This window comes from Prionailurus bengalensis, chromosome D3, assembly GCF_016509475.1.
Source record: "Prionailurus bengalensis isolate Pbe53 chromosome D3, Fcat_Pben_1.1_paternal_pri, whole genome shotgun sequence".
Taxonomy (NCBI): domain Eukaryota; kingdom Metazoa; phylum Chordata; class Mammalia; order Carnivora; family Felidae; genus Prionailurus; species Prionailurus bengalensis.
Window position 1 is genome coordinate 70,211,483 of NC_057356.1, and position 19,542 is coordinate 70,231,024.

Below are 19,542 nucleotides of genomic sequence, written 5' to 3' on the forward strand. Positions count from 1 at the left end.
TGAGGTATACTATTAAGTGAAAAAAGTAAGGTACAGAGGAGAATATATTACAATTCAGTGTATGTAAATTTTAAAATGAAATATATGCTGACAAAGCCAATTTTTTTTCCTCAAAAGACACTCAAGAAAACATTAACAGGAGACTTCTAGGAGGAGAGTAATAGGCGAGAAAGAAAGCTTTTAGTTCAACTGTATACTTTTCTGCATTGTTTGAATTTTATTACCAGAAGTGTTTATTACTTTCAATTTAAAAAATAAACAGGGAGAGGTGGCTGGATGGCTCAGTCAGTTAAGTTGGACTCTTGATTTCAGCTCAGGTCAGATGTCACCGGTTCGTGAGAGTGAGCCTTGCCTTGGGCTCCACGCTGACAGCACAGGAGCAGGCTTGAGATTCAATCTCTCCTTCTTCCTCTGCTCCTCTCCCCCCCAACTCCCCCGTCAAAATAAATAAACTTTAGAAAAAAAATCAACAAGGAGGGGTGCGTGGGTGGCTCAGTCAGTTAAGTGTCAGACTCTTGATTTTGATTCAGGTCATGATCTCACAGTTCATGGGATCACGCCCTGGGTCAGCTCCACCATGGCAGCACAGAGCCTGCTTGGGATTCTCTCTCTCCCTCTCTCTCTGCCCTCACCTGCACATATGTGCATGCTCTCTCTCTCTCAAAATAAATAAATAAACTTTAAAAAAAAACATTCTCTCTCCCTCTCTTCTCTGCCCCTTCCCCCCCATACTCTCTTTCTCTCTCTCTCTCTGTAAAAAAACAAAACAAAATCCACATGGATAATCAAAATACAAATGCCTCAGTCTTTTTTTTTTCCTTTGCATTTTTAAGCATGAAAAATCTAAGAAATGTTTTTTAGTTGCTGTGCACATTCCCCAACAGAATACATTAAAAAAAATAAACTGCAGTGTTTTGGATTCTGTTGGTTTGTTTGTTTTTTATCACAAAGGGACTAAGGAGGGGAAGGAGGAAGGCTGGTGGAGAGTCAGGAAAGCAGGGCCCTGTCTGTGCCCCTGCTCTGTAAGGACATGTTCCCTTCTGAGTCCTTGTTTGAAATTTGTTTCTATCAGACAACTAATATGTTCAATCACAGAGAAAGAGTCTCGTGACTCTCACTGTCTTTCATTGATCCAGGTCTAGCTGAGTGTCAACTCAGTGCTCGGACCTGCCCATTATTTAAAAACCCAGGGATCTGTTAGAAAGCTACTCATTATGTGTCTCCTTCCTCATACGGTCCTAAGTGGGTGTACAATAATGAGATTACATGTCTTTCTCTCTTTGGTTTTGATCTCTAGAGGAAAGAGAACTCTAGCTTTCTATTTGTTCCTGAAATTTAAACCTCTGTTAGAATAAAAGTAAAGCTGAATTCATTGTTACAGATTTTATGCCAAGAATTTACTCCCCCAAATGAATATTTATTTAAACTGCACAGGGGCGCCTGGGTGGCTCAGTCGGTTGAGCGTCCGACTTCAGCTCAGGTCATGATCTCAGAGTTCGTGAGTTCGAGCCCCGCGTCGGGCTCTGTGCTGACAGCTCAGAGCCTGGAGCCTGCTTCACATTCTATGTCTCCCTCTCTCTCTGTCCCTTCCCTGCTCATGCTCTGTCTCTCTCTGTCTCAAAAATAAATAAACATTAAAAAAAAATAAACTGCACATACATTATTCAAAAAAAAGAAAGAAAGAAAGAAAGAAAGAAAGAAAGAGGATGAAAAGAAAGACTTGTTTATTTGATGGGTGGAAATAAAACTTAGTATAATTAAGTAACATAGCAATCCCAAATCTTACAATACAGTGACTTTTGTATCTTAAAAAAAAAAAGAATTATTTCTAGTTCTTTAAGAAAATTCCTTTCAGGAACGGATGTAGGAGGAGAGCACTCTGAATGTTACAGATTTTGCAGAATAGTTTTCTACTTTGGGGCTTCGTATTTGAATCATGCATTTATTCCAGTGTGAAGGCTACTGGACCCTGATTCTGATTACAAGTTGTACATATTTTGATTATAAGTTACACATGTTCTGTGCTTCTACGTATTGGGACATAGATTTTAAATACTGAATTCATTCCATGATCTTCTCTTTCATATTATTGTAAAAAAATACCCTTTTATACCTTGCTGAATCTCTGTTTGCAGACTGATTATTTAGAGCTCCCGTATTTAACGGCTACCTCGTTTGCCTTGGTTGCCCTCACTGTGTCATTAAACAAATATTTATTCATTCAATAAACATTTATTGAGAGTCTCCTCAGTGCCAGGCACTCAGCCCAACACTAGGGCATAGGGAATATAAAGACGACCATACAGATAAAAATATATGATCCCTACCCTCAGAGAGGTCACAGGTTGGCAGGCCATGGGCTCTTATGTCCAATGTCCATTCTGATGTTTGTTCAGTACAATCAGGGCCAGGGCTAAAGTAAGACAAGAGAGACATAGGACAACATTTTAGCAGACTCCCCCTTGCACCTGTACACAGGTGCAGAAGGGCGGCTGAGAGGAAGGGTCTCAGCACATTCTGAGCTCCAGGGTTCCTGGTTTCACCCTCATCCTGGCTTGCCAGCATCATAACCTGGCCACCGGGCTGTCTGACCTTCCCACGCAGCCTCGTCTTCTCTTCTGCCACTTTTCTCCCAACTCAGTGACACAGTCAACCTCAACTCAGCTCCTTTCACTTCCCTGAAAATATCTACACTCAATGTCTGTTTCTCATGCCCAGGGCTATGCAACCCTCCCTGTAGCCACCCCATCTAACGAATTCCAGGTCTTGATCAAACTTCATACTGGGGCGCCTGGGTGGCTCAGTCAAACATCTGACTTCGGCTCAGTTTCATGATCTCACGGTTTGTGGGATCGAGCCCCGCGTCGGGCTCTGTGCTGACAGCCTGCTTTGGATCCTGTGTCTCCCTCTCTCTCTCTCTCTCTCTCTCTCTCTCTGTACCTGCCCTGCTTGTTCGTTCTCTCTCTCTCTTTCTCAAAAATAAATAAAGATTAAAAAAAATCATATCAAAAGTCTGCCCCAGACCTAAGAGCCTGATCCATTTCTCCCCATGCACTTGCATTCCTATGATGGCCTTTATCACTAGCCAATTCGTATTCAAATTATTATAGGAACCCACCTCCCCAACCCTGAGTTGTGAGCCTGTGGAAAGCAAGGCCTGCTTCCAGTCTTTGCTGGAACTCATTCCAAACCCATGGCACCCAGCACAGTGCTTTACAAATAGTGGGTGTCCTCATCCCTTCAAGTAGACATAACAAATTACCATAGATGGAGTGGCTTACCAAGAAACATACATTTCTCACAATTCTGGAGGCTGGAAGTCCAAGCCCAAGGTGCAAGCAGATGCAGTGTCTGGTGAGGGCCTGCTTCCTGGTTTGCAGACCCCATCTTCTTGCCATGTGCTCGCATGGCTGAGGGCAGGGAGAGAGCATGCTCTCTCCTGTCTCTGCTTGTAAAGGTACTAATCCTATTCCTGAGGGCTCTCATGACCTCATCACCTCCCAAAGGCATTTGGGCATAGGGTCTCAACATATGAATTCTGGGGGGACACAAACAGTCCACAGAGTGGGCTTTTAGCAAATGACTCCCCCATTTATCTGAATCTGAATCTTTACAATCTTCAGCACATTTTCAGTGTTTCTTTCACTTTAACAAAGGCAAACATTGGTTTGAGGCATTCACAACACTCAAATGTAACTCTACAGAAGCAAAATAGGAATTAAGTGAGTTAACTTGCTAAAAAAGGCAAATTTTTTTGTATTTATTTTTTGTATTTCCCAGAAGCTAATTAAATGCAATAGTAGCTTAGGTAAATAGACATTTCATTTAGCACTGGTTTCATTTGTGTGTAGGGAGGTTGCGGGGGTGCGGGTGGGGACTAAAGTGTTACGACAATAGGCTTTCCCTTCACCGTATAAGATGGTTACCGGGCAAAAATCTACACAGCCACTTCTCGGGCAACAGCACTTCTGAATGGCTTCTAATAGTGGATGACACTGGGGACCCTGTTCAAGTTGGGCAACTCCTGATGTTGGCAGGATCTTCTCTTTATCAAGGATGATAGTGTGGATGGATGTGTAATAAGCAGTGTTCCCTGTGTATTACTAAGGCACATCACTTCATCATGGTGGGAAGCCCCTCCTCACACACACACGATGGCTGTCTGAGCGTACAGTTAGAATACCTCCCGAGATGGTGTCCTGGAGGAATTAGTGGCCTGGGACCCTTAGTATCATTTTCCTTACGGCATTTGCTTTATACAAGGCCATGAAGGGGATGATCTATCAAAACTATCCCAGTATCAACCCCACCCTGAGCTTTTGTGAAATCCATCCTGGGATTGATTTAATGGCCAAAGCTTGAATCTGCCTGACCTTTGGAACCAGGAAGCAGCCTTTCCTTCTTCTTGCTGTTGCCTCGCAAGGACCTGTCGTATCAGACGTTTGTCTTCATGGTGTGACTTGACCAAGCAGCTTAGAGTTATAGCAGCTTTGATAAAATATCTCAAATAAGCAAATTCAAAATACTGAGTGGAGAGCCCTTATCTCTCTTGGGAGAGCTTAGCAAAAAAGCCTTTGGTGATGTGCTTCTCCTATCTCCTCCCTGCACGTCCAGGCATCACCCTCCTCCACCTAAAACGTGTAAAAATCAGAATGAGCACCACATGCTTAAAGGTGGAACAGAGCAAGGTTTTCTAGTCCATGGTGACTTTACTACTGCAATCGAAATAGTCACGATTGGGGCGCCTGGGCGGCTCGGTCGGTTGAGCGTCCGACTTCAGCAGAGGTCATGATCTCACACTCTTTGAGATGGAGCCCCACGTCGGGCTCTGTGCTGACAGCTCAGAGCCTGGACCCTGCTTCAGATTCTGTGTCTCCCCCTCTCTCTGCCCCTCCCCTGCTCATGCTCTATCTCCCTCTGCCTCAAAAATAAATAAAAACATTAAAAAAAAATAGTCACGACCAACCAGGAAAGGTTTCAAACTCAGGAGTCCTCGCACACATTCAGGATATGTGTCTTGAAAGGCAGCAGTGTTGTGGCCGGAGGCCAAATGAAGAGAAACTCATACTGCTCAGTGTACATGCTTCGGGACAGCTGTGCAAAGACAGAAATCCTGCCACGTCAATGACATTTTAAAATTAGTTAATTGGAAGGTGGTTGTTTGAAAGGAAATATGAGTGAAAAATCGTCCATCTTATCTGCTTCCAAGTTTTGACTTCAGGGCTTTCTAAAAGGATGGAGTTTCCTCAAAAACTTAAAAATAGAGCTACCATGTGATTCAACAATTTCACATCTGAGGATTTACCTGAAGGAAATGAAACACTACCTCAATAAGATATCCACACCCCACGTTCATTGCAGCCTTATTTACAATACCCAAGATATTGGAAACAACCTAAGGGTCCGTCAATAGATGAACGCATTAAGAAAATGTGGTATACATGCTCATTTTTATCCAAAGAGTAAATTTCTGCATGTAGTAAAACTTTAATTGACGCTCACTATTGGAACTTGTGGAGACAAGGTTTAATCTGAAATTCAACTTTTACAACTGACAAATAAGCATCAATTAACATACAAGCAAATTTAATGGGGGGAAAACTTAAAAAAATTTTTTTTAATCTTTATTTTTGAGTGAAAGAGACGGAGTGTGAGCGGGGAAGGAACAGAGAGAGAGGGAGACACAGAATCTGAAGCAGGCTCCTGGCTCCGAGCTGTCAGCACAGAGCCCGACGTGGGGCTTGAACTCACAAACCATGAGATCATGACCTGAGCCGAAGTCAGATGCCCAGCTAACTGAGCCACCCAGGTGCCCCAACTGGGGGGAAACTTTAAATATCTTAAAAGCTCAAATATTTTTTCAGCACCTTCATGTATGTTAGGTATACCCTTTGCCAAAAAATAACTGGGGTACTATTAAGAAACAAGTCTTAATCTACTCATTTTTTTAAATATATATATTTTTTAATGCTTATTTATTTTTGAGAGAGAGAGAAGGTCAGAGCACAAGCAGGGGAGGGGCACAGAGAGAGGGAGACACAGAATCCGAAGCAGGTTCCAGGCTCTGAGCTGTCAGCACCGAACCCGATGCAGGGCTCGAACTCAAGAGCTGTGAGATCATGACCTGAGCCAAAATCAGACGCTTAACTAACTGAGCCACTCAGGCGCCCCTCTTAATCTATTTATTAAAGCAAGGTTCATAAGGTAATCTGCTAAGATTTTTATTACCTTCATTGAGGTACTATACATACTTCTAAGTAATCAAAATCCATTTTCTTTACATATTATTTAACTTTTTCCTCTAACTCAGACCCTCTTCAATTTAGTGCAAATGAAGAAAATTTTAGTCATTTGGAGATCATTAAAATAATTCCCTATGCCTATTTCCTGGCTCTAAGATTCACTGTGTGAACTTGGGTGAGCTATTTTAACATCGGTAAAGCTCAGGTAGATCATTCATAAAATGGAAAAAATAATACCTCTTGTGAGATTTGTGAGGATTAAATGTGAAGACATGTGGTGCAGGGCCAGGCCAGTGGCAAACACAGTAACCATCAGTTCCTTTTTCCATGATTCTTATTTTTTTCAGTGTGCATTTCAATGATCCTTAAAGGATGATCCGTGTATATTTTCAGATTGATCTGTGGGCACCATCAGTATAAATGAAAGACCTTTATAAACCCCAAAATCCCTTATTAGCATTTCATTAAAATAAATACAATTTTTTTCTATTTGTTCTAAGTTTTTGTTTGTTTGTTTGTTATTTATTGTGATAGGACTAAAAAGGTCTAGTCATTGATGTACCCCATATCAATAGGCCACAGAAATTAGGAGTGCTTTCAGCTTGAAGTAACAAGATATTCAACCCACTTGTGGGAAACAAACAAGAGTTATTTTTGTTTTGTTTCATTTGTTTGCATAACACAAACATTCACATTGAGGTTATTAGCATTGGTTCAGCTGCTCTGGCCTGCCACCAGGGACCTCAGTCCTCTTTAACCTCTGTACTTACTCTGCCATTGTCATCACACGGGTGCCTCATCTGCTCGTCTGGGACTGTGACCACATCTCCAGGTATCATTCGCATTCAAGGCTGGATGAATGGGAAAGAGCGGTAGCAGCCGCGCATCTTTCTCTTTTATTGGAGAAGCAAAATCCTTACCAGAAGTCCCTCAGCACACTTCCTCTTTGGCCCAAACTAGCCACATGAACACTTCCTTTCAATTGCAAGAGAGGCAAGAAAATCAAGTATCTGGCAAAGGAAAGATGGATTACCTGATTAGGCCAATAATGAATCATCAACAGGACCAAGGCACATTACTACCAGGAAAAATATCAAGAATTTTTTTTAGCAAGTAAAGAGAGGAGTGGATGTGCCATTGGTAACAGGGTCTGATCCATGGACCTTCTACTTGATAAAAGTAATCTGTAGGGCAGTGAAGCACTGCTCTCTGTCCTTTGTTGCCCGTTATCTTTCGTCAGTTACAGAACTCTCAGATACATCATGATAATTAAGATGAAACTTGTATCAATCTCAAATTTTTGCTATGTTTGCTTTATCTATTAAAAAAAACCCCACAACTCCTTAAAGGTAGAAAGCTGGATTAGATGATTGCTTGGGATTGCTCACAGATCTGAGGCCTATGATTCAAAATTCCAAATGAGAACGTGTAAGGGTACTGTGTATGCTTCTTATGTAGGAATCCTTGTCCCATGCCCTCATCCTGACCTTATTTGAGTCCTGATCACTTAGAATTTCAAGTTGTTTTTCAGAAAGTCCACTCTGTCTCTTTTTGTAGCTTATTTTTCTTCAATAAATTAACTAATCTGTATTTTTCCCTATCAATACCTTTTCAACCACTTTGAAACAGCATCTACAATCATTCCACAAACATACGCAGAGCACTTACTTTGTGCCCCATTCTGAGAATATGAAGATGGAGAAGAAGCCATCTTTGTCTACCAAGAGTGAATAATCTGGGACAGAGACAGATTTGTAAGCCAATAATGTAGAAGAAGAGGATTTCTCAGGTTCTATAAAAGAAATGATAGACGTGAAGAGGAGAGAAAGGCAGGAATAGTCAGCTCTTGGTGGGGTAGAGTCAAAATTCTATGACTATGAGTCATTAACATCAATCAGGGACCTTGTCCAGAACCAGCATTTTCTGGATTGGAAATATTTTCAGGGGGTTCGTTCAGATGTCAAAAACTGCATAGGTTATAAGCTTTTTTTTTTTCTAACTTTATTTATTTTAGTAGGGAGGCAGAGAGCGAGGAAGAGAGAGAAGGGCAAGCCCACACGGGGCTCAGTCTCAAGAGCCATGAGATCAGGACCTGAGCTGAAATCATGAGTCAGCCACCTAAGCCTAACCAATTGAGCCACACAGGCGCCCCTGTTATAAGCTTTTTTTTTTTTTTTTAATTTTTTTTCAACTTTTATTTATTTTTGGGACAGAGAGAGACAGAGCATGAACGGGGGAGGGGCAGAGAGAGAGGGAGACACAGAATCGGAAACAGGCTCCAGGCTCTGAGCCATCAGCCCGGAGCCTGTCGCGGGGCTCGAACCCACGGACCGCGAGATCGTGACCTGGCTGAAGTCGGACGCTTAACCGACTGCGCCACCCAGGCGCCCCTGTTATAAGCTTTTTAATTAAAGATTTGTTAGTAGGGGGAAATCTTTCTGTTTTCAAGGATGACAGATTTGTTCATCCTATCATGATCTCTAGTTTAAGGGAAGATAGCCAAAGGAAAGAAATCTTATTTCCCAATTTCCTGGGAAATCACTCACTTTTTTGCCTGTTGGCCACTTGTCTCCCCTGACAAACACTTTTATGTGACACTAGGAGGTGAGGAGGCATCTTCTTATAATCACCAGCTTCTGGATTCCCCCTCTCAACTTTTAGCTCAATGACCATGAAATTAGAAATTCAGTAACTTGATGTAGCAACTAATGTTTTTCCAAACTGCAGATTGTGACTCATTAACAGGTCACAAAATCGACTCAGTGGGTCTTAAACAGCTTTTTTAAAAGAAGTAGGATAGGAAAACAACAACAACAAAACAAAACAAACAAATATATATATATATATATATATATATATATATATAATAGAAAATATCAGAATGCATTTCACCCAGTTAAGACAAGTTTTGTTGCAGTTGTTGGGGGGCTATATTGAGTGTATTGAGTCACAACATAAAAAATATTATCTTACTGTGTCACAGTGAGAAAGTTAAAGAACTAGGCTCTAATCCCCATGGAGGCACTTGTTAGCCCTCTAACAAATATTTGTTGAATTGAACTGATTTGTATGGATTTGGATTTGGATTGAACTGATTGGTGATTCACTGAACAAATGCGTACCAAGACTCCATGTGTCCACTACACTGACCACTGCAAACCCTCATTTAAATTTTGTGAAAATGCAGCAGACTCTCAAAGGTTAATCAGATTCCATAAATGCTCTTTTTTAGGGATAAATCATTCCATTTATTGGGACTGCCTCATAATCTTTCATCTGGTTTAAACTCCACCTGCTGTATTAGACACTAAAGTCTCCAAATGATAGCCAAAAAAGGTCTTTTGAAAGCCTGAGGTGCCATGGGTCATTAGCAAACAGAACCTTCAGATCCTTATCAGTCCAAACCCTTCTCTCACAGTCAAATCAGAGCAAGTCTACACCGTGTCCTTGCCCCAGGCACAGATGACGTCATAAGCTGCTCTCTCAAGTGCTCCTTTTCCAGGCCTTGGGTGATGAGCACTTACCTTCTCTGGTTATAATGACCTCCCCCACCAGAGGCTTTGGTCGTCCTGCAAGCCACATCCTCACTGTCCCTCTGTGGGTGGAGCCCCCACTGTCCAGAGCCATCACAGTTCTCGGTGCTCAATATGAGCTCCCAAGTGTCCCATGCTGTGCCCAGGCGACTACAGCTTGCTAGATCTGGGCCCGGCACCATCCACCCTTCCATCTCCCTGCCAGCATGTGATAAATCCTCCCACGGATTCCTGAGTCCTCTGCCTGCCCTTAGATAAGGGCGCCAAATCATGGCAGAGGGCATGGTACCATGATGATCCATAGACATGTGAACAACCAGGGGGTTGAGAGAGGAGGTCCCTTCCTCACTCACCGTCCCCACTCTAAGAGGTACATACCCATGCTCCACCAGAAGGGACCAGGGCTCTAAGGAGCTTCTGCCACGGCTTCTGTTGCAGCCTGTGCGAGTGCTTCTTGGAGGGCTCGTCGCATCCCCACCCTGCTTCTGGAGGTCATATCATCTTGAGCTCTGAAGCTTGGGTCAGTTAGCCCCAGTCCACCTGGGCTTGCATTCCTGAGTTCCCTGGCACCCTGGCACACAGGTGAGGGGGTGAAGGCTTTCACAGTAAGCAATCACCACTCCAAAAGTCATCTCTGACTTGACTTCTCCACGCCCCAGAGCCACAGGGACCTCTGTGCCTCCCTCTCACATGAGCTCACTTCCATCTTGAGTCAGGAAAAGAGCATCCCAGTCAACAGGCAGCCAGGGCAGAACTGTCCAAGGAAGTGCAGCTTGTCTTTTCTTCCATCCCTTACAAATTCCCTCCAGAGGCTCCTTGTGGATCTTGCCTGGTTTGTTTCATAGAGAGTCCAGGCCTTCAAGGGAAGAGAGCAGAGAGTGAGAGCAGCGGTGGCTTCTGTGGAGTGGAACCCCCGAGCTGCTGCCCGGAAAGAATCTGCAGAAGGGTCCGTTTTGGTCCCCTTGGTCCCAAATCCAAACACCATAGCAGAGCAATGTCTGTCTCTCAGAGAACCCAGAGTCCAGAACCTCAGTGTGGACCAGTGATGAATACAGCAACACAATAATATTCTAGATGAAATAGAATCACTGAAACTCCCTTCAGGAACTCCTCTTCAGAAACTGAAGACAAATTCTCCATCATTCCTATGTGATCTGGAAGATCAATTACATTCCAGGATTTTCTTCTAATTCAAAAATTTGGCAACTGGCAAGGAGTTTTTAAGCTGTCAGTTGTCTGGTTTTGAGGACTGCATGAAAACGGTTAAAAACTTGTCCTTAGAATCAGATCTGGGATCACACCCCAGCTTTGCCACTTCACATCAAAGCCTCAGTTCCTCTATTAAATAGGGACAATACCACAGCCCGCCTCATCAGGCTGTAATGCAGAGTGATTAAGAGAACCTATGCTAAGCACTGATGATAGCATCTGACACATAGGAAATAATATATGTTAACTGTTGTTCCCATTATTAGCAATTATGAGCATTGATGGAAGAGGAGGACAGAGTAAGTAAGACTGAGACTCATTAAAATGTATAAAGCTGGGTCCTTCAAAGTAAAAAACAAATTGATTATATTCCAATGTATTCTGCTTGGTTCCTTGCCCACATGACAACGCATTAGAGACACAGAACACTGCATAGTGGAAAGAACATGGACTTCATATCCCTTTCTTCTCCTTCCTGAGAGATGTGGGCCAATTATTTAACCTCATCAGACCTGCATTCATTCAACGAAAAAATGGAATAAGAATAATTAACCTTAGGGGAGCCTGGGTGGTTCAGTCGGTTAAGCCTCTGACTTCGGCTCGGATCATGATCTCACGGTTTGTGAGTTCGAGCCTTGCGTCAGGCTCTGAGCTGATAGCTCAGAGCCTGGAGCCTGCTTTGGATTCTGTGTCTCCTTCTCTCTGCCCCTCTTCCATTCTCTCTCTCTCTCGAAAATAAATAAGTATTAAATAATAATAATTAACATTGAAAGGCCTCATCTCGTCCCCATCTCTCTGGAGCCAGCAGCCCCTCCCATGTGCACAGACTCCAACCCCATTGAAGCCCTTATCACATTGTACCATGTCATCTCCTCCACAGTAGTGCAGAACGAGTCTATTTTGTTTGTTTTCAATCTCTGGTTTTTCATGCACTCCTTGGACACAGTTGGTCTTCAGTAAAGGCTTGCTAGCTGATTGAATGAAAGAATAACCGAAAGAGACAGAAAAAGAGAGTTGGTAGGAAAAATACAATTCCTTTATTACTCATACTCCAGGGAGCAACCTTAGCGGCTGTATTGCAAGCTAACTCTGTTGTATGCTGAGGTTTTCTCACTGTAGTAGATGTAATTTGATTTGCTCTTAACCAAGTCTTCATAGTAAGTGATATTATGATGCATCCCACCATATCCTTATGTTCTCAGGGTTCTGTGTTATCTAATATTGCTTCTTTTTTTTCAAAAATTTTTAAATGTTTATTCATTTTTGAGAGAGAGAGAGAACATGAGTGACAGAGAGGCAGTGAGAGAGGGAGACACAGAATCCGAAGCAGGTTTAAGGCTTTGAGCTGTCAGCACAGAGCCGGATGCAGGCCTCAAACTCACGGACTGCCAGACCATGACCTGAGTCGAAGTTGGGAGCTTAACCAACTGAGTCACCCAGACACCCCTAACCTTACTTCTAAACATTCTTCTTAATGGAAATCTTTTCTTAAATTATTATACACATATACATGTGTGGGGGGCTCTGATTGTATGGGGGCCTGCGGTGCAGGCACTGAAAGAATTCACCCAAGGCAGAACAAAAGAGATAAAAGTTAATTGAATACACTGCCAGGGAGCAGCAGACAGGACAGCCATGACAGGACAGCTAAGGAGAGACTGTCTGCAGGGAGGCAGGGGTGAGGGGCCACAGTTATCGGGCAGGATGAGGGAAGTATAGGAATGTATGAATTTTCCCTTTTTTGGAAACTGCACCTAATCGTAAGTAGCCCACTGGTTAGTTAGGGCCTATGGCTATTTCAAGGTGGGTAGGTTAATGAGTCTATTTGCATTCAGCACGGTGGTTACTATGGCCCCTACCACCTTGCTCAAGTTCCCATTACTCAAGCCTGTTGCCTAAAAGTGGCCTCTACAAGATGGTCACAAAAAAATCACAGGTCCGAATAAGCTAAACAAAAAATAAACCTAAAACACTCCAAATCCTACCACCAAATAATTCTTAATATTTTGGATATAGCCTTCTAAGTTTTTTTTAATAGCCTTATTGAGATACAATAAACATATGGTACGAGTTTGCTAGGGCAATGTATTAGTTAGGAATCTCCAAAGAAACAACAGTGTGTGTGTGTGTGCGCACGCGTGTGTGTGAAGAGTGGAGGAGAGGAAGGAGAGAGAGACAGAGAGACTGATTTATTGATTAAGTTTAGGGAATTGGCATACATGATCGTGGAGGGGCAGGTGGAAAATCTGCAGAGTGGGCAAGCAGGCTGGAGACCCAGGGAAGAATTACAACCAAAAGGCAGTCGTCTGGCAAAATTCCTTCTCCCTCCGTGGGCGGGGAGGTCAGGCTTTGTCATACTCAAGCCTTCTCTTGATTGGATGAGGCCCACTCACATTAGGGAGAGTACTCAAAGTCTACTGATTTGAGCGCAATCTCATCCAAAAAACGCCTTCGCAGGAATGTTCAAAATAACGTTTAACCAAATATAAGGGTGTTGTGGTCAACGAACTTGATACATCAAAGTGAGCATCGCAGGCTGCAATACATAACAAGGTACCACAGATTTTCTCTGCCCCTCCCCTGCTCACGCTGTGTCTCTCCTCTCTCTCTCTTTCTCAAAAATAAATAAACATTAAAAAAATTTTAAAAAACCAACATGATAATAAATTATATTTTTAAAAAAAGGTCCTATCTCTAAATACAGTCTAAGCCATCACCAAAATCAAATTTAGAACGTTTTCATTACCCCCAAAAGACATCCCATACCATTAACAGTCACTTCCCACTCTCCAGCAGAGGGAAGATCTAAAGTTCTATTCATAATTAAGAAAATTGAGACCCAGAGATTAGTCCAAAGCTAGAAGGTAGCTGAGAAAAACCAAAGGGCTTCCTCCAGGTAGGAATTTGAGATACTGCTAGACAGTCACTTGCTAAGTTATACTAATTAAAAAATTTTTTATAATGTTTATTTATTTTTGAGAGAGAAAAGAGACAGAGTGTGAGCAGGGGAGCGGCAGAGAGAGAAGGAGACACAGAATCTGAAGCAGGCTCCAGGCTCTGAGCTGTCAGCACAAAGCCCGACGCAGGGCTCGAACTCACAAACTGGGAGATCATGACCTGAGCATCAAGTCAGATGCTTAACCAACTGAGCCTCCCAGCTACCCCTCCATTATACTAATTTTTTAAGTGCCAAAATAATAGTCCCAAGATTTTTTCCATCTGTCAGTAAATCTTGTGGCTATACCAACAGTATGATCATGGTGCTGGATATTTGCTTCTTCCACTCTAGTTTATCAGCATGTTACTTTGTAAGTTAGCATCCTGTTTATTACCCATAAGTACTAGGTGCAGAATGTCCTTCTCAGAGATTAAAGATCCTATCCAAGTCAAAAACATTAGCTTTTCACCTACATACCGAAGGTTTAGCTCCTAACATGAATGTCCCCAAATAACTACAGTATTAATTGTTCTGAAACGATTCTACAATATCCCCAACTTGGAAGAGACAAACCAATTTTGACACACTATTTAGAAAAGCAACGTGAAATGTCAAGACAAATTATGTCATGGGTTATGTGGTTCTTGGGTTGAAAAACAAAAATATAAAGAGGTGGGGGTTCTCTTCTAGTTATGTGGGTCCCTAAGTTGCTGGTTGCTTTTGACATTTACTTTTCACTGACATTCACTTTTCCTACGGTGACTTCAAGCAGGGTTCAGCAGCTACCTTCAAACTTCTCACCCCATAAATTTCAAGCATTATCACTGTGCAGTTTGAAGATACACATCCAGTATACCACTGTTTTATAAAACAGACAGAACAAATTCGTAGAGTTATTCCCTGGGGGTAGGGTTTCCCATAAAAGAAAGCATTATAGGAGACAAAAGTTACAATATATTGAAAACACTGTTCACAGCTCAGTGCAGTGGGGTAGATGCTGGTAAAAGTGAAAGCAAATACCTTTCAGCTTAGCTAATGTATTTTTTGTGGAACCTTGTTTACTAGGTTTAAGGGCCTCAAAAATTAGGAACAATATATTCTGCATTGTCATAAATGCAGGTATATATTGTTCGTCCTCTCTATATATTAGAACACTGAAGACACATAAAAGAGTTATAGAATTGCATAGTGAACTAGGAATTGCCTGTGGTTTAAAGCCTGAATGTAGCCTGATTATCAGGGTCAAATACCTGCTGGTGAGACAGAAGTATAGTCACATTTTGGCTTTACTTTGCAGGGTGTTGATATTCCAGGCCTAAAATCTGGGAACAGGCCCAATACCTCTTCAGTCAAAAGTCAGAGCACGGTCAAAGTTGTCGTTAGAGGTCTGTTCCAATTCATGTGCCTTCCGGCTTGATGAGACAGTCCTCACCCAAATTTCCAGCTGTTCATGTCCAAGAATAGAACTAGAGACATGAACTACCCTCATTCTAGAAGAAGACAGGGATGCTGCAAAGGTTTCTGCCTCCACTCAGGCTGTATGTCTCTCCCACTAGCCAAAACAAATGCACACCTTGCCTATTCCTGATGCAGGCAGTCAAAAAAGAAAAATGCAGAATTTACAACAGATTATTTTGTTTCTCTATGATATAATGATCTATTACTAATAAAATAAGAAGCTACTGTTAACATCATGCATTGCCTAGTGGAAGAATTCACTGACATACAGAATCCTGAAAGTACAGACACATTCACATTAAGAAGAAGCAAGCAATACTGGGACCCAAAGAGTTTCCTCCCCTCTACCCTCAAGGTAGAAGCTTCCTTCCTAACTCCTGCCTTGTCTAATGCTGTCACCAGTTTCACAGGCACTCAAAATTCCAAAACTTGGGGCATCTTTGACTTACTCTTCTTCTTTGTCTCCCTTATCCCAGAAGTCATCAATTTCTAGACACCATTTCCTTGAAAAGTCTCACGTCCTCCCTTCTTCTGTGCTTAGCCAGGGCAGGTGTTCAGTAATCACATGCTGATTATGACAACCCTTACTCTTGGGTCCTCTCCATCCCATCTGCTTTGTACACCTTTGACAGATGTCCCTGAAATGTCATCTTCATGGAGTCACATTCCTCAGTGCAAACACATAGAATGGCAGCCTCTGGAACCTCCCACATCATCTATGATCTGCTACTGAGACTCCTCCATTAGATTTTCACCTCCTGGATGACAAGAATGGTCTTACTGATCCCCATTGTAAACTGGCACTGTGTGTAACACAGGGTGGGCAGTGAGTAAATTCCAACCAAATGAATCAACAAACTTTGAAGCCCATAGGGCAGGTCATATCGCCCTTTGTGTAATAATTATGAGGGCAGAGTAGTTAATGAGTGGCATGAATGCTTTGCTTTTCTACAGGTGAGAAAGCACAGGGAGGGCATTTTGACAGGTCAATGCTTTGCCTAGTCTTATAAGCTCTCAAGATCCTTCTTGAGTGCAGAACAATAAAACACAATTATTTCATGAGTACTTATAAATAGTAGCACAGATTCAGAGGAATCAGTGTCAAAAATTTCCTAAAATTTACTATATGTAATTTGAGATTATTATAAATACCCTGTCTGATAAGAGCTCATTGACTTTTTTTTTTTTTTTTATCATGAGCACTTACAAATCAGAAACACTATAAATAGGGCCAGTTGAAAATATAAAAATACAAGGACAAGTGACTTTGGGCAAACTGCTTGATGTTTCTGGGCTGCAGATTCCTCCTGTGTAAATGAGGAGCTTGCACAAAGGAGATGATCTCTGTGTTCCTTTCCATTCTTATTTTATTCTGTATACAAAACAAACAACAACAACAAAAAAACCATCTTCTGCTCCTTAAAGCAGCAAGGTTATCAGTTTGAGCACTTAGTTTTAAGATTTCCTAGGCCAGTAAAATTCCCGTGTCTCCAGTGTGTTTCTGTGGAATCTTCATAAAGTTAGAAGCCTTTTATTTTGACAAGGAAGGAGTTTTTTATTCTTAATACCCCCATCCTTCCAACTATCACCATCACGTCATTTTAACAAGCCATTTTAAGACCAGGAATTTAATCTCTGGAGAAAAGATAATCCTTGTGCTTAATACATTCAGTTTATTAAAAAATTCATCGCAGCCTCCTTATCTTTCTCGTTCCATCACAGACAGTGAAAACTTTGTCACGGATTGATTATCTGTTGTCATCCAGACTTACCACTTTCATTCCTCTGTGTGACCTCGGTTATAATAAATCCAGCTTCCTCCTCTGCACCATAGGGATAGGAGTAAATCCACCGTTTTATCATCCATAAGTATGACAAAATCTAAAATTTCAGCTTTGGAAGGTATATTAAATAAAAGTAAGGGTGATTGGGTCCATCCATCCCTCAGAGTGATATTTATATTCTTTCTCTTACACCACCACCAGATAGTTATCTAAACGGACAGCTGACAACTGGGCAGTTCTCTGTGGTCTGCTTATTTACCACTAGCTTTCCTTTTACAAATCCCTTTCCTGTGATTTATGTCCTCTGAAATGAGACTGAGAAACAGGGTCGTTGTTAAGTGTGTACATTTGACATAATACAAATGAAATGCTCCATTTTATTTTAAATTGTCTCCACTTTCCAAGACTCGATGCAAATGCCCCCTCCTCCAGGAAGTCTTCCCCATCTCTACTGCAGAAGCAATCTTTTGAACTTCCTCCATATTGTTCCACCATATATGATGGTACTTTCCAGTTTCTTCCACATTTGTGGTAGGGTAAACTATGTGAAAATCTTGTTTCCTTTATTTGACTGCAAAGTCCTTGGTGTCAAGAATTATGTCTTTAAACGTTCACGTAAAGCCAAATGCATTTAGCAGAGTGTTCTGCAGGGAACAGATTTTTGGTAAATTGAGGGAAGAATGAAGCAACAGAAGGAGAAAAAAGAAGTCTACTGCATACAGGAGAGGCCTTCCTGCATAGAAAAGACCTTTAAGGGAGTATTCAAGAGAACGGGAGGAAGCAGGAAAGAAGAGTAACCTGAATTAAAAGCCAACCCATCAACGAAAGGGATTATGTCTAAACAAGTAAGGAGTGGCAGGGAAGGGGGTGAGGGGTGGGGTGCCTGGGAACATGTTATCTTTATGAGTGATACTTCATAGGCTGGCTTTGCCTCTTCCCTCACCTGTTGCTTTCAAGTCCACTTTCTGAATGAGTATTTGCTACCCTTAGAGAAGTCAGAGGTAGACATATGCAATGGCCACAGGCAAGCTTAAACTCTAACAAGACAGATTAATTCCTTCCCTAGAATGTAAGCACTACCTCTCTGAGAGCAATCAACTGACTGACTCTGAAGCTTTTCTCCACTGCAAATGTGGAGATTTGTTCCTACAACTAAATCACTGGAACATCTTGTTCAGCCAAAGCATTTCTTCTTCAAGGAAACCTATGCCAGTGCTCGGGATGCCAGGCTATTCCTCCCTAACCCAGGACGCCATCTTGACAAATCAACTTAGCCTGAGTCAGCAAGGGCGTTGGGCAAACCCTCTGTCTCTGATTGGATGAGAGGTCATGTCATTCACACACTCAGACTACCCCTCCCAACTCCGGGCTTATTTTCCTTTGTCCCTAGCTTGATTTCAGCCACTGAGCCCAACAGTCCAGGTCTGCCCCCCGCAAAGACTAGACTGGCCTCACAGAGCCAGCACCTCAAACTCAAGTCGTCCATAATGGAACCCTTCACCTCTTCACACACCAAGTATGCTTTCCCTCATGGTTTCATCAATGCTTGCTAAACATACCTACCTCCCAGGTCAGGAAGCCTCACAGAACTTTCTACTACCCAGCCCCCAAGGCTCTTTCTTTTCTGAGCCAACTCTGATGCTGGAATCTCCTTCCATCGTTGCTGCAAACTCCAGAGATGAAGCCACGTGTCCCCTCTTCATCCCAGGGTTCAAAGAAAACTGAATCCGTTTTCCTAGGTAGGGTTTTTTGGGTTTTGTTTTTAATTTTTTTTTAACGTTTCTGGTTCTTTTTTTTTCTTTTGAGAGAGAGAGAGACAGAATGTAGCAGGGGAGAGGTAGAGAGAAAGGGAGACGCAGAATCCGAAGCAGGCTCCAGGCTCCAAGCTGTCAACACAGAGCCTGATGTGGGGCTTGAACCCACAAACTGTGAGATCGTGACCTGAGCTGAAGTCGGTTGCTTAACCAACTAAGCCACCAGGCACCCCCCGAGGAAGGGTTTTATAGTGACTCCCATGGCACAGGAAACATTAGTTCACTATAAATAAACAACATATAGTTTATAGAATTCAAAAGGTCATAGACTGAAGGGGCTTCCAGCCTCTGTTTCCAAAGGCAGAGCTCCCCACACCTTACCTCTTCCCTTCCTTCTGGCCTGGCCTTCAGCTCAGGAGCATGCAATGCTCACAGAACAGCTAAGCTGCTCTCCATCAAGCTGGTGGTTTGTATTTCTAAGACTCTCTTGTTTCCGGGACTCTGCTTGACAAAAAAAAACAAAAAACAAAAAACAAAAAACAAAAAACAAAATGATAACTTTCCTTTTTCTTAACATCTTTTTTTTTTTTTTTTAAAAAAAAACCAACTAGTCTTAAAACTTTA